Source organism: Stegodyphus dumicola, chromosome 4 (assembly GCF_044657685.1).
Source record: "Stegodyphus dumicola isolate Sdum_Otavi_A_Nest chromosome 4, ASM4465768v1".
NCBI classification, from domain to species: domain Eukaryota; kingdom Metazoa; phylum Arthropoda; class Arachnida; order Araneae; family Eresidae; genus Stegodyphus; species Stegodyphus dumicola.
Genome location: NC_140771.1, coordinates 155,224,353 through 155,237,837, shown reverse-complemented (window position 1 = coordinate 155,237,837; position 13,485 = coordinate 155,224,353).

Genomic DNA, 13,485 nt, shown 5'->3' with positions numbered 1-13,485 from the left:
TATACACTGGTTTATCTGATTTATGCGTTTTACTAAATAAAGGTTTACTGTTCTGTAATGTTCTAGCGTAATTCTTCAAAAATTCTATCAAGTCATTCAATTTTGGTATTTCATCTTTTTTTTTAATCGACGCTCCCACCACAACTTTGTCGAAACATCAAGTTTTTGCAAAATAATATACATCAACAAAGTATCACTAAAATGATCTATTCTTTGATCTAATATTTCCAATGAGCGAGTTATTTCGTTTACGTTATCTACTAAATTTAATATCGAGGATGCAGATTCCGTTTGTATTTGTGAAACGTTAAAAATTCTTTTAATAAAAGCAAATATCTGTTCTCTTTTATTAGAAAATCCCTCTTCTAGTAAATTCCAATCAATACTGAAATTTTGATCAGCTATGGGAATTGACTGAATAATGCGATAAGCATCATTTTTCAAAGAACTCTTTAAATATTGTAATTTTTGAGCTCCAGAAAGATTTGGATTGTTGCGAACACTAGCGTTAAATAAATCTTTAAATGTTATCCATTCTGTTAAATTTCTGCTAAATGTGGGTAAAGATAATTTTGATAATTTTAAACTTTCAGAGATTGATTCAGGTATGACAGGTTTATCGCCATTTGCATTTACAACCTTGTAAATCTTTAACTTACGAGCAATTTTTTAATTAAGTGAACCTCCTCAATTTTCTCTAAAATCGACTGTTCTTCCTCAACGAAAGTGTCTATTTTATCTTCATCACAATTTGTATAAATTTCTGTAAATAGAGATTTAAAATCTTCCTTAAAGATTTTACATTTTTCTAAGATTAATTCAGCTTCAGCATTATCTAAGTTATCATAATCTATTCTCTCGATGAATTTCGTTAACTGTGTTTTCAAAATTTTCTTTCGTTTTTTTTTTTTTTTTTTTTTTTTTTTTTTTTTTTTCTATATCTGACATTTTGAATTTATTCTAAATTCTCGATTTAACTAATACTTTAATCACAATAAAGTAGCAATAACGAAATGTCAACTGCAATTAAAATGCGTTAACTATTTCACTCACCTCGTACACTGTATCCATTGCGAAACTCTTGAGAATTCTAAACCGAAATTGCATTATTAACACCATTACGAACACGTAGAATTCTTATTCACAAGCGCGGTTTTTCTTCGAAGCTCCGGCGTAAGATGACCAGAATAATATAGCGTAGCGGTATCTTAAATTTAAATTAATAAACGTAAGAATACATCAATGCGAGTGGACTGTAGATTAACCTTTATTCTGCAGTTTGAACTTTCGAACACAACACAGCACAAAGTAAAGCTAAAGAGTTACAATTAGCGTTTGCAAGAATGCAAGAACAAAATGCGAGCTATGCATACAATCTGGGCATTGCGAAATAATATCTCACAGACAGACAGAGAGCTCTGGCAAGGTCTCGGTGGTGTCGGCTCTGGTGGCCGAAACAGCCAATATGTAAATTCACTTATATCTTAGGGAATTTTTAATTAAAAAACTGTAACCTTTTGTAGGTATGTTAAGAAACACATCTATTTTAAGATGATGGTAAAGATGTTATAAATTATAATTCAAACTTTTTCGAAAAATTTATAAAATTTTATTAAAAATAGAAATTTTAAAAATAAAACACAAAAAATGGCTGAATTTTATTTGGAATGAACCTAAATTTCGAAATGTGAAAGGAAGAACCAAAAAAGTTTAATAAAAAAAGAGATATTAATAAATATATGCCAAATTCAATTAACAAAGAGGAGCTAAAATTTCGAGAGCTAATTTTTTAAAACTTACTCGTACAATTTTTACAAAACTTGGCAGTCTGGCATAATTTGAGTCGTAGAATCGAAAAAAATTGATATGATATTTCAGAAAATGTTCGATTTTGTGTCAAAATACCTATGTTAGAATAGTACTATATATAAATCTAATATATATCGTAAGTCGCGCTTTCGACACATGAAAAACGCAATTTGAATTTTGTCAATTGTCCCAGTAGAACGGCAGATATGGAACTATCCCATTTTTTTTTTTTTTTCCGCAGTGTACAACCAAATTAAACAGTATAAAACCTGCAAGTATTAAATTATTAAATATATATAATTTTAAATATAAATATAAAGAATAAATAAATATGTATATATGTAAAGAATAAAAACTTTGTTCAAATGAAAAATAAAGACAAAATAAGGGGTCTTGCTAAGACCAATGGCAAAGAATTAGTGCAGAAAAAGAACATTCACTCTTTTGTTAGTACACAGCAAAGTTAGCGGAGTTTTAGATTACGTTATTTTGTAAACGTGGACTGAGACTATAATTTCAGTTCTTTACTATAACTTCTCCTTTCCATATTCCTTATTAGAATGCAAATTAGTAGTGAGTACTTAAACTGAGGCTTTTGGATTTGAGAGCGAGTGTTTATGCCATTGCGTGAGAGCTACGTAATTAGGTTCCTTGCCAGCTCTAAATATAATTATTCGGCTTTGCGGTCTCGCTTCTGATACTCTATAGAATTAGTGAACTATCTTCTAGTAGTATTTAACTGAGTAGCCCTTAACTAGAGTTCAACGTTTGATTTAATTTGGACTGTTCTGTTTATTTATAACCCATATAATTTAACCAATACTTTATTTATAACCTATTAAACTGAATAATCCAAACATTTGCTTAAAATTTTATCAGGTTACTTAAACAAGTAACTGGTACAGAACTATGAATAAATGAGCAGCTGAACATATTATGAACGACGTATGTATCGTACTTTGTTTCGTATATGACAAATGAAGATTTGCAATTAATGGAACATAGTTATGGGTAAAATTGTGTAAATATAAATTTAAGTTTTATTTATATTCTGTAAATAAAAATGCTGTCTGAGCATTTACAAGTACTTTTATAATAATTAGCATACTACCTTAAGTTCAAAACTGCACTTTTTTTTCTTTAAAATGCTCTTTTGATAACTGAAATCGTTTTACAAACTCGACTTAACTTTTAAGAAATAGCAAGATAATTTGTCTCTTATGCATCAACTTTTTTTATCAAAACAAAATATCTTAAATAATTTTTATATCAAGGCACAGGCATAAACTATATTAATTATCATTCTTACTATCTCTAACATATTTAACTCAAAGAAATGGGTACACTTTTTTTTCTACTATTTGCATGTTAACAGACTAAAGTTGATTGGTCCAATGGTTTTTTTTTTTTTTTTTTTTTTTTTTATGTTTTCAAATGATTTATTTGCTTAATTGAATTGTTTGTAGTATAAAACTAAACCAGATTTCCTTAGGAATTTGTGAATTTATGAAGAATTTTTCAGCTATTATATGGATGTTGATTTAACTAGATTTAGATGTTTATGTTTAAAATATCTGAACCAAATTACTCTTCTATCAGTTCGTTATCTAGAGTTATTTTTATCTTTTTATTCTTTTCTTTTTGAATGGAAATGGTAGAGTCGTTGACGACTTTCTACTTGTATTTAAATACGTCTTGCATCTTATTTTCTGCAGGCTCCGAGAGGTCGAAATCCTTAAGCATATCAATAAACAAAGCAAGAAAATGACTAAACTCCTTGCCACTTTTAATAATATGAAAAATAAAACAATTTTTGGATTTGGATTATAAATTGTTAGAAAATATTGTTTTTCTCTTGCGCATAAATAGCTATGTACTTTACAGTTATCTACTTTTATCACTCTTCAGTTCTCATTGTGAAAAGAATGATAAACACATAATCGCTGTATTTTAAAAGAAGAGTAAGTGCATCAGCTCTGAACACCAGTTGAAAGTTAAAAATGATCATCCCAGAGATAAACGTAGTAGGGGTTTATTAAACGGAAAAGAGCTCACACTTAAGATCAGGCTGTATATTTCAACACAGACCAAAGCCAGCTTTAAATCTTTTCTCTGCCAACGATTTTGGCATTCTCCAGCGCATAAACTGTGACCATGGCATCTTTATGGGCTATTAAGGACTTTCGGGCGAGTGGATGGGTGCAATCTGTTCTGCTCTTCGCATTGTGGAGTCACTATTTCAAGATATCATACAGCAATAACTGGGATAAAGCTATCTAGCATGTCAAAATGAAATCTACCGGTTATACTAACTACTGACAAATTTGAGTATAAAGTTTCTGAAAAGAAGGTCTTTCAGTTTTATTACAAAATTCATCGGGAATGTATTTCACCAGTTACAATTTCGAAAATGTGAGATGCAAAATGTGTTTGAAGAAATTACCATACATTTTGAATCAAGATTCAAAATAAATTTATGAGATAATTTCTAGAAAAAAATATTTTATTATACATAAATATTAATGAATTCCTAATTTTTGAGTGTTATTACCATAATTTTTGCCTTGTCTTCACTCATCTCCTACGTCACATATCGTGTTATTACCTGAAATATTTTTCTCACTTTTTTTTAAATTTAAAGTCATCTTCGATGTAATCCAAAGTATTACTTATGATAAAATTTCTTAAAACATTTTGTAGCTTTATAATTCTCCTTTTTTTACAAGAGAGCATAGGAGACATCAAACATTTATTATATGGTGATAAACATATCATTTCACAATGCTATTGATACAGTAGCACGTTACGAGGGTCTTCGTGCTACTTTTCTAAGAAAATGTTGGGTACATACACTAATGCAAATTCTTTATCGAAACAGTTGTTGCTTTTACATGTTTGGGTCTTGTTTTGAAAGTTAGTGAACAATTATTATTATCTCATTTTGAAGTTTTAAATTGCTTATCTAATACCTCCGTAACTCGAACTCGTTTATAGTTGGTCTAACACTGTACAGTGTTTACGTTAATGGACATAGAAACACGTAATGCTCTGTTGTGCCCTCTTAGCCGTAAATACAATTCTTTGAGGAAGAGATAGTTTAATCATAGTAGTAAGTGGGGAAAGAGATAGGAATTGATTCAAATAAGAAATAGAATTTAAATAATTGTTTCTTCTGTTCAATGTTTTAATGTGAATCAAAATGTAGTGTGAAGAAATAAATTGTGTTTTCCATGTAAAAGATCTTTCTAACAGAGACATCACGTTTACAGTCCCGACGCACCAGAAAAGGTAAATGAAGTTTTTCTTATTTTTAAACCAGATTAATAAGTAGAACCTAATACATCGGTGGATGTTACCCACTTCAACCAAAGTTCTCACTAGTTCAGTCTTTTATACTGGATAGCATGATAACATAAATAAAGTCTACACGAAACAAAGAACTTTCTATTCATTATTTTTGGGTTTATGCGTATAGCCTGTGTCTTATCTGTAGAAATTTTTAAACTCAACATTAAGGATCATATTAAAAACGGTTTTTCATGATTGCATAAGTTTCTTCAACACTAGAGGAACTACTTTCTTTGGCCAAGAAAGATCTCCTTCAAAGGCGGAATTGGAAATTCCTTTCCTTGTCTCGCTCATTTTATTCATATTACTTCTTTCGAAGCAAGGGAATGGATCGTACGGGCTAAACTGGATTTAAACCAAGCGATTTATTCAAGGAAATTATAACGTTCATCAGATCTTTCACGAGTGAAAATCAAAGACGATCGTAAATTAAGCATTGAGAATTATTGTCACAAGAAACAATGTATACATGTACATACATAACTACCATTCCAGGTGCATTTCTTTTCATCCTAATTTGTTTTTTTCCACCTAAAAAGGTCTGGCTTTTTTCAGTTCTTTAGTATTACAGTAATAATGGTCAATGAAATATAAAATTCAAACCCCTCTCCCAATTTTTTATTTCATAAAAAGAATTGTGTATTTCTGTGTCCATTGTTGTATCTATATTTACTGTTCCCGTATTCATTCTGTGTCCATTCTGCAATGGAGATCGCTGTAATCGCAATCATAACAACAACATAAATGTGAAAAAGGAGCTACGTTCGGTAGAAACGACGTTCGGTGTAGCCGTTGTCACCGACAAAAGACTTGAGATCTACTAGATGGCCAATTCCATAGCAGTTCCTTTAATCATAGCTGTAGAAGGAATTGTTATGGAACTTGCCAAAAAAAAATCCGTTAGATCTCAACTCTTTTGTCGGTGACACTGACTACACTGAACGTCCTTTCTTTCGATCATGGCCCCTTTTTCCCATTTATGTTGTTATGATATCAGTAATTTTTGAAAAGCTAAATTAAAAGTTATGTAAACTTATTTAGACACTTAAATGAAAAAGCGTCTAAACAAATAAGTGACCTTTAATTTTTTTTTCTTGCGTTTACGCTGCACTGGTTTCTTTTTATTAGCAATTTCTATATTTTCCATTTAACGGTGGAAATGTTACCGTTTACCCTTCTTAATTATTAAATTATTGACATTCGCCATGAGTATTATTTGGTTTGTCCTCGAAACTAATGTAGTTTTTAGGAGTTTTAGATTTTGAAATGGACGTAAAAATGTAAACAATAAGTTTAAACAGCTATTTTTAACTATTAAACAGTACAAATGTTCAAATCTAATTTTAAAGTATCGATTCACGTTTTTTTTTATTATTATTATTATTAGTCCAAAGGGGCTTTCTCCCTGAAGGACTATTGTTTTCGTTTTGCGATTTTGCACTGAATCGCTATAAATGTCCGTTTTCACTTTTCAAACTGTTGCCACCAAATGTTAGATTCCTGCATTATATTTGAAGAAATTAAATAATGAAAAATTTGCATAAATGTATGTATATTTCTCGTATTGTGATAAAACAACGGTATATAGAGCCATCGAATTTTGAATGACGTAATCCTACTGAGAATATGGGCATATGGAAGACGAAATTTGAAATTTGGAACTTGTTTTATTATCGATTTCCTATTTTGTAAAACTTTAACAAATTTTTGATTAACAAACTCAAGAATTTCAAAGCCAGCAATGGCAACGTTGTACAGAAAAAACATTTTTCTTTCCAACGCGCGAGACTCTGTATCGGAAATTCTAAAGATATGCTCAAAACTATTTTGCGACATTGCTCTTGAACTGAATTATATGGTTTAAGTGTGAAGAACGTGATATTTAATAAATAAAAGTAACAGACAAATTGATAAAAAAACGCCCTTTGGACGTAATTTAAAATCTGAAACCTTTCAGATTTATTATTATTATTACTTTTTTTTTCTGTTGTTTTATTTGCATCTGGCATCTGTTTCATTACTTTAATTTGAGTTACTGAACGGCAATGCTTTTATCGTTTGAAAGCTGTTTACATTCTTTTCGCGACATCCCTGTACAGTGGAACCTCGAGATACGAGTTAATTGGTTCCAGCATTGAGCTCGTATAGCGAATTTCTCGTATCTAGAAACAAACTTCCCATTAAAAATAATGGAAAATCAGTTAATCCGTTCCACACCCCAAAAATATCAACACAAAAAATCAATTTTCCTAATAAATAACACTGGTAAATAATATAACTATAGTTTACCTTTATGAAGAGTCCTGGCTGGCGATAGGGATGTGTGGAAGAGGAAACGGGTTACTGTGGGAGAGTCCCCCTCTGATTCAGGGGAGACTCTCTCTTCTTGGAAATTTTACCCCACTGGAAGCAAGTTCTGGGTCAAAATCGCTTAACTTTCTTTTAGTTGCAGGCAAAAATATCTAATAACACGTGTTCCTTTCAAAGTGCTCCTTTCAAAATTCTCTGGGGTTCAGGATTGAATTTTCGATCACTTCAAAACACCTTTAAAACAAGACCTTCGTATACAGCTTCTTAAACCTGGAAATAACTTGCTTGTTCATAGGCTGGAGAAGTGGAGTGGTACCGGGATGAAGAAACTTGACTTTTATGAATTGAAATGCCTCCAACAAATCATCTTCAAGCCCCATTATGAAGGACTTGAGTGGCAGCTTATTTTCGAGAAGGTATTTCATCACTGAGGGACCAAAGACTTTATTGAGCCACATAATGAAAAATGGCCGTGTTCCCCAGGCTTTGCTGTTGGCACGCCACATCACATTCTGTTGATTTTTATGCGCGTTCGCCCTTTTGAAAACTCGTGGATTTTCTGAGTGGTAGACGAGCATCGGCTTGATTTTATAATCTCCACTTACGTTGGGGCGCAAAACAAGAGGTTAAGCCTATCTTTCACTGGATTGTGGCCAGGCAAAGACTTCTCCTCTTGAGTGATGGATGTCCCCTTAGGCATTTTCTTCTACAAATGAGCTGTTTCATCGCAATTAAACACTTGCTGGGCAAGAAACTCCTCACTAATAATAAACTATAGGAACTCTGGCCGAAATTTATCAGCAGCAGCTGCATCAGAGCTCGTAACCTCCCCATGTAGCATTACACTGTGAACACCGATTTTCTTTTTAAAATTTTCGAATCATTCACGGCTTGCTTTAAACGTCATCTCATCTTCAGTCGACGTAACTAGTGTTTTTCGGAGAAGGTCCAAGTACAAATTCTTAGCGCAAATGATAGCTTCCGACACCGAATCGCCTTTTAACTGCTTCTCGTTAATCCACACCAACAACAGCTTCTCAAAATTTTCTAGGAGTTTTGGACGGTGCTTGGAAGTAAAGGTAACTCCTTTGGCCCCATTAAGTTTCTTAATTTCTTCCTTCTCCTTCAGAATATTTCAGGTCGTCGATGGCGAACAGCCGGAGTCTTCGCCAGTTCCGTCACTCTTGCACTACGCTTATGTTTATCTATAATTGCTTTCTTAATTTCAAAGGTCATGGCTTACTTCTTTTTTAATAACACTATCTGAGGCAACAGTCTTCTTGTGAGGTATCGCGGAGTAATTATTTTCACGTTAAATGTAAAAAACAATTGACTCACAAACGCACAAACACGTAGATCAAAGAATACTGAGTGATCTGACGAGGGGATTTCCCGAGTTGAGCCATGTCGGGAAACGCGCCATGCATACCAACATCCAGGATCGTTGCTCGTTACTCGAGTCAATGCTCGTATTTAGAGACTTCGCTCATACTTTCCTCCTATCTCGAATTTCTGGTATATAAAGGTGCTCGTATCTTGAGGTTCAACTGTAGTTAGGTTCGAGCCTTCTACCAAAATGAAAGAAGAGCCAGTCTTGCACTCTACCTCTGCGCTATCATTTCATCTACTATAAAAAAGTTCTTATTCTTCACTTTCGGCAAAGTTGATTAGCATCTCAGTGGCGTGGAAACCGATGATCGAGGTAATGCCCTCTATTGGTGACGTTGTCAAATCCTCGCCATGAATATTACACTACTGACCATTAAAATTGCAACATCATGAAGGAAAACAAATACAAAAAAGATATTTATTGCACGTTAACAGTATGGCATGAAGAAGACAAAATGATTAAATTTGTAAGCATTTTGGAGTTTTACAGGGTGCGAAATTAGTAGAAACATCTGCCATCCCTGGCAGCTAAAATGGCCCTTACCCCATTAGGCATGGAGTCAAACTGGGCTTAGAAGACAGAAATGGGCATCTCGATCTATGCTGCTTTAAGTCTATGCCACACTTCATCAACCGTATTAGCTGGAGACGGGTGACAAGCCAGTTTCTCAGCCACCCATGACCAGATGTTTTCAATGGGTGACAAATCTAGAGACCGTGCAGGCCAGACTAGCAGTCGAATACCCTGTATATCGAGGAAGGTCAGAACAAGACGTGCAACATGTGGTCTTGCATTATCTTGTTGGAACATGGCGTTTGGGGACCTCGAAATTAGGGTACAACCACTAGACGTAAGATGCCAAAAATGTACCCAACTGCGTTCAAATTACCGTCGACCCGAACTAGAGATGTATGGGTCGTGTACCCAATAGATGCCCAAACCATCAGACCAGATGCAGGCCCCTATGCCGAAATCGAATGCAAGCATGCGACATGCTATCTCTTCGGACACTCCAGACACGTATACGGCCATCCGAATACTGCACGTAGAACCGGAAGTCTTTTGAAAAGACGACATTGTGCCACTCCTGTACCCAGCGTTATCGTTTGGCCCGCCAGAGTCGCCGCTCTCTATATGCTGCATTGCCAAGGGAATATCACCCTGCTGATATTCCAGGCTGCTGCAAAGTCGAGCTGATACCAGGCTTGCTGCAAACATGCCCATTTCCTGACTAATGGTCCGTGATGAGGTCGTATGTTTTCGTAGGGCAGACGTCACAATAAACCTGTCCTCTCTGACTTTAGTCATGTTAGTCATGGGAGGGCGTTGAGATTTTGCATGCCGTTCAGTATGACCCTCGGAAATTCATTGATTCCATACTCGTCTAACGGTGGTTGGATGTCGACCAGTGCCACAGACGATATCACGGAACGATAATCCACACTTTCGGTAGGCAACGATTCTGCCTCTGTCGAATTTCGAAACTTGCTGGTAAGCCTTTTCTCTTCTTATTCGAGGCATAACACGATATTCTGAGCAAACTCCAGTTTTACAAAGCCCTTCCCGAATGAGAAATCCACTATACAAGCTTTATTTTATGCAGTGCTTCAGATGTCGTTTCTCTCTCCTGCGTCGTCTAAATGCGCTGAAATACTAGTTATATGCATATCCCAACTTCTTCCTTTCATGTGATTTTGACGTTTGTCAGGTCATTTCTTCCTGGTGTTGCAATTTTGATGGACAGCAGTGTCTTTGGCTTAACCTCGACAATAATGTCTTTTTAAGTTTTAAATTTTTTCCTTTGTATATACCTAATGATCTACCTTGTTGACAAATTTCAAGTTTCTAAGTCCATTAGAAGTGGTCTAGGTTTTTGATGAGCGTGTCGCTCAGTGAGTGATAAAAATGACACTTTTCAGACCATAATAATTCCACAACTATAAGAGGTAGGTTAATGAAATTTGAGATTCTAGGTGTTCAAGGGATCTCTATTACAACTGAAATTTACATACAAAATTGAAAGTTTGTAGGTCTAATAGTTTTTGAGTAATGTGGGGGTCGAAAGTAGTCCGAAATGTTCGTGTAAGATAACATCGTCGGTCTCTTGGTGTTTTCTTTTCGTCTGTTCCGAATTTGATTGACGTGTGTCTCAATACGTAGTACGCATAAATAGCACTCCAAAAGACGTAAGAGGGATCATTTCCACCCCCGAAACGTGAAAGAAGGTTAGCATACGGAAGGAAGAGGTTGAAACCATGTATTCCATTGAACAACGCGTGTTTCTAGTTATTCCTGAAAATGCCACAACTGTTTCCGGAATTATTCAACAAAATCCAAGAAAATCCATCCGAAGAACTGCAGCAGAGACTAATTTGAAACTTTCCAGGAAGCAGAAAATACTGAGAGATAGCCTAGACAGGTTTCCACCAAAAGTCACAAAGCGCCATTTGTTTGCAGCTTATTTGTTATGATTATTATTTGGAAATTCTGTGCAACAGCTTTATAGCTTTCACAATAAATATAACCTTGCTGCATTCCTCTATCGATCTTTGTTTTCGAGATTTTTAATTTTGAATGCAGGTACTCCTTTGCTGGACACTTTCGGGAAGAAGCTGATGTGAAAAATGAAACTGAATATTTAGTGCTTTTTTCTTCCAATAAATACACAATCGCGGACAAAAACTATATGATCATTTTTAGTCAAGCATAATTCACATACTGAAGTAATTTAAACATCAGAAAAGGTGAGCCCGCTGTTCTATAATTTCCAAGCAAATGTTTAACATTTTTACAATATTCAACCCTTGATGCAACAGAGCAGCAGCTGATAGCAAGTAACAGGCGAGAGAAACTGAAGAAAAGTGCTACATTTTACTTTAAAGTTTAGGTTAAAAATTATTCAGTTTTGCTCGTTTTCAATTCGTAAGTTCATAAATTCTAATATTATTATATGTAAGTAACTTAATGTCGTAATTACTCTAATATTATTTGAGTCACTAGCATTATGTAAGAATAATATGGAATGAAGTAATTATAAATTACGCAGTTTAGAGAGATAAGTAGTTCTTTTTTTAAGTTTCAGTATCTGTGATCAAGATGCAGGGGGAAAAAAAAGAAAAAATACTCCTTTGAAATTTCAAAATATATGCCAAGTAACAAACAGCCTGTAGCCAAATGTGAAATACAGCAAATTCCTACAATAATCACAATACGATGCATCGCAGAAGTAGAAACAAGTTTTCCTTCCTTTCTCCACGACATGCATTCACTTCCCTAATGAATATGATTAAAGGAAAAGGGGATGAAAATGGTCAACTTCGGAACCTCATGCACGTCCTCAGGTTACATGTCGCTCCTCAGAATTGCTCTTTTCTTAATTCACCTCCTGTCTGCGATGGCTAAAATAACGTCATGAGGAACTTCAGCTATCAGAGGTCAAAGAACCTGATTTTCCTTTTCCTTCATTTATACTGATTTTCCCGCTTAATTTTCCTCTCCTCTGCTTTCACAGTCACATTAGCGACATTATAGCAGCTTTCGTAGACAGAAATTCCTTATTTCAGAGCACAAGGTTAGTGAAATTACCAATATGTCTGAACTTTAGAGAAATAGTGATATATCTTGTCCACTAACAAGCAAGTAAAAATTTTGGGCATGATGAAAATAGAAACAGAAACAGAAAAAGAAAAAAAGAGAAGTTCTTTGAGAAAATCCTCAGGTTTTATACATGAATGAATCTTTAATTCGTGAAGTTTTAAGAATAACGAAAAAATTCGGGCTGATTTTCTGTGCCACTGCAATCTGCGAAAGTTTTCTACTGTAGCAAAGGATAAAATGCTATTAAAAGTGGGAAAAGGCCTTAAATTTTTTGTTCTTTGTCAACTTCTAAAGACATTCCTGAAGATCCTTATCCCATTTAATGCAAGCAAATTATCATCATATTGTCTATACTATTATCCTACTTCCTGTCATTACTGTAAATATTTTGCTGTCATCACATAACTATAGATGTCATTATAAGTCAATACCCTTTCCTAAAAGTGAAACTTCCTTATTGTATGTTATGTACAAGTACGCACATATTTTCATCATAAAATTTGCAGCCTTAAAATGTTTTTTGCTTCGTTGGAAAAAGAAGGATTTTTATTCTTGCCGTCCCTTGAAATTAGCGCATTAAAGTATTCAATATTGGAATTCTGTCTTGCGTTTTATTGCTTTTAGTACCCGCAACACCTCAGAAATGACAAATGAAGAATTGAATGATTTTATAACACCTGCCATTAGTGAAAGCAATTATAAAGGAGAAAATAGGAATTAAATAAAGTCAAAAGTTTAAAAAAAAAAAAAGACACAACTGTCTGATTTTGCAATGGAGATTGACTCAAATGAAGGAAGAAGGCACTTTACGAAAGATACTGAGAAACTCTGAGCACGAAACTTTAAAAGCGATGCGTCAGTCATTGTTACAAACAAAAATCATCAGCCTTTGAACTAAAAATAATTTAAACATTATACCTATTTGTTAATCAATACTGAATATTCTTTTAATTAAATTAGATGTAAACATGTACTTTCTTTTATTAGCATTTGCTGTTAATATGCCCTTATTAACATGTGCAAACATTTGC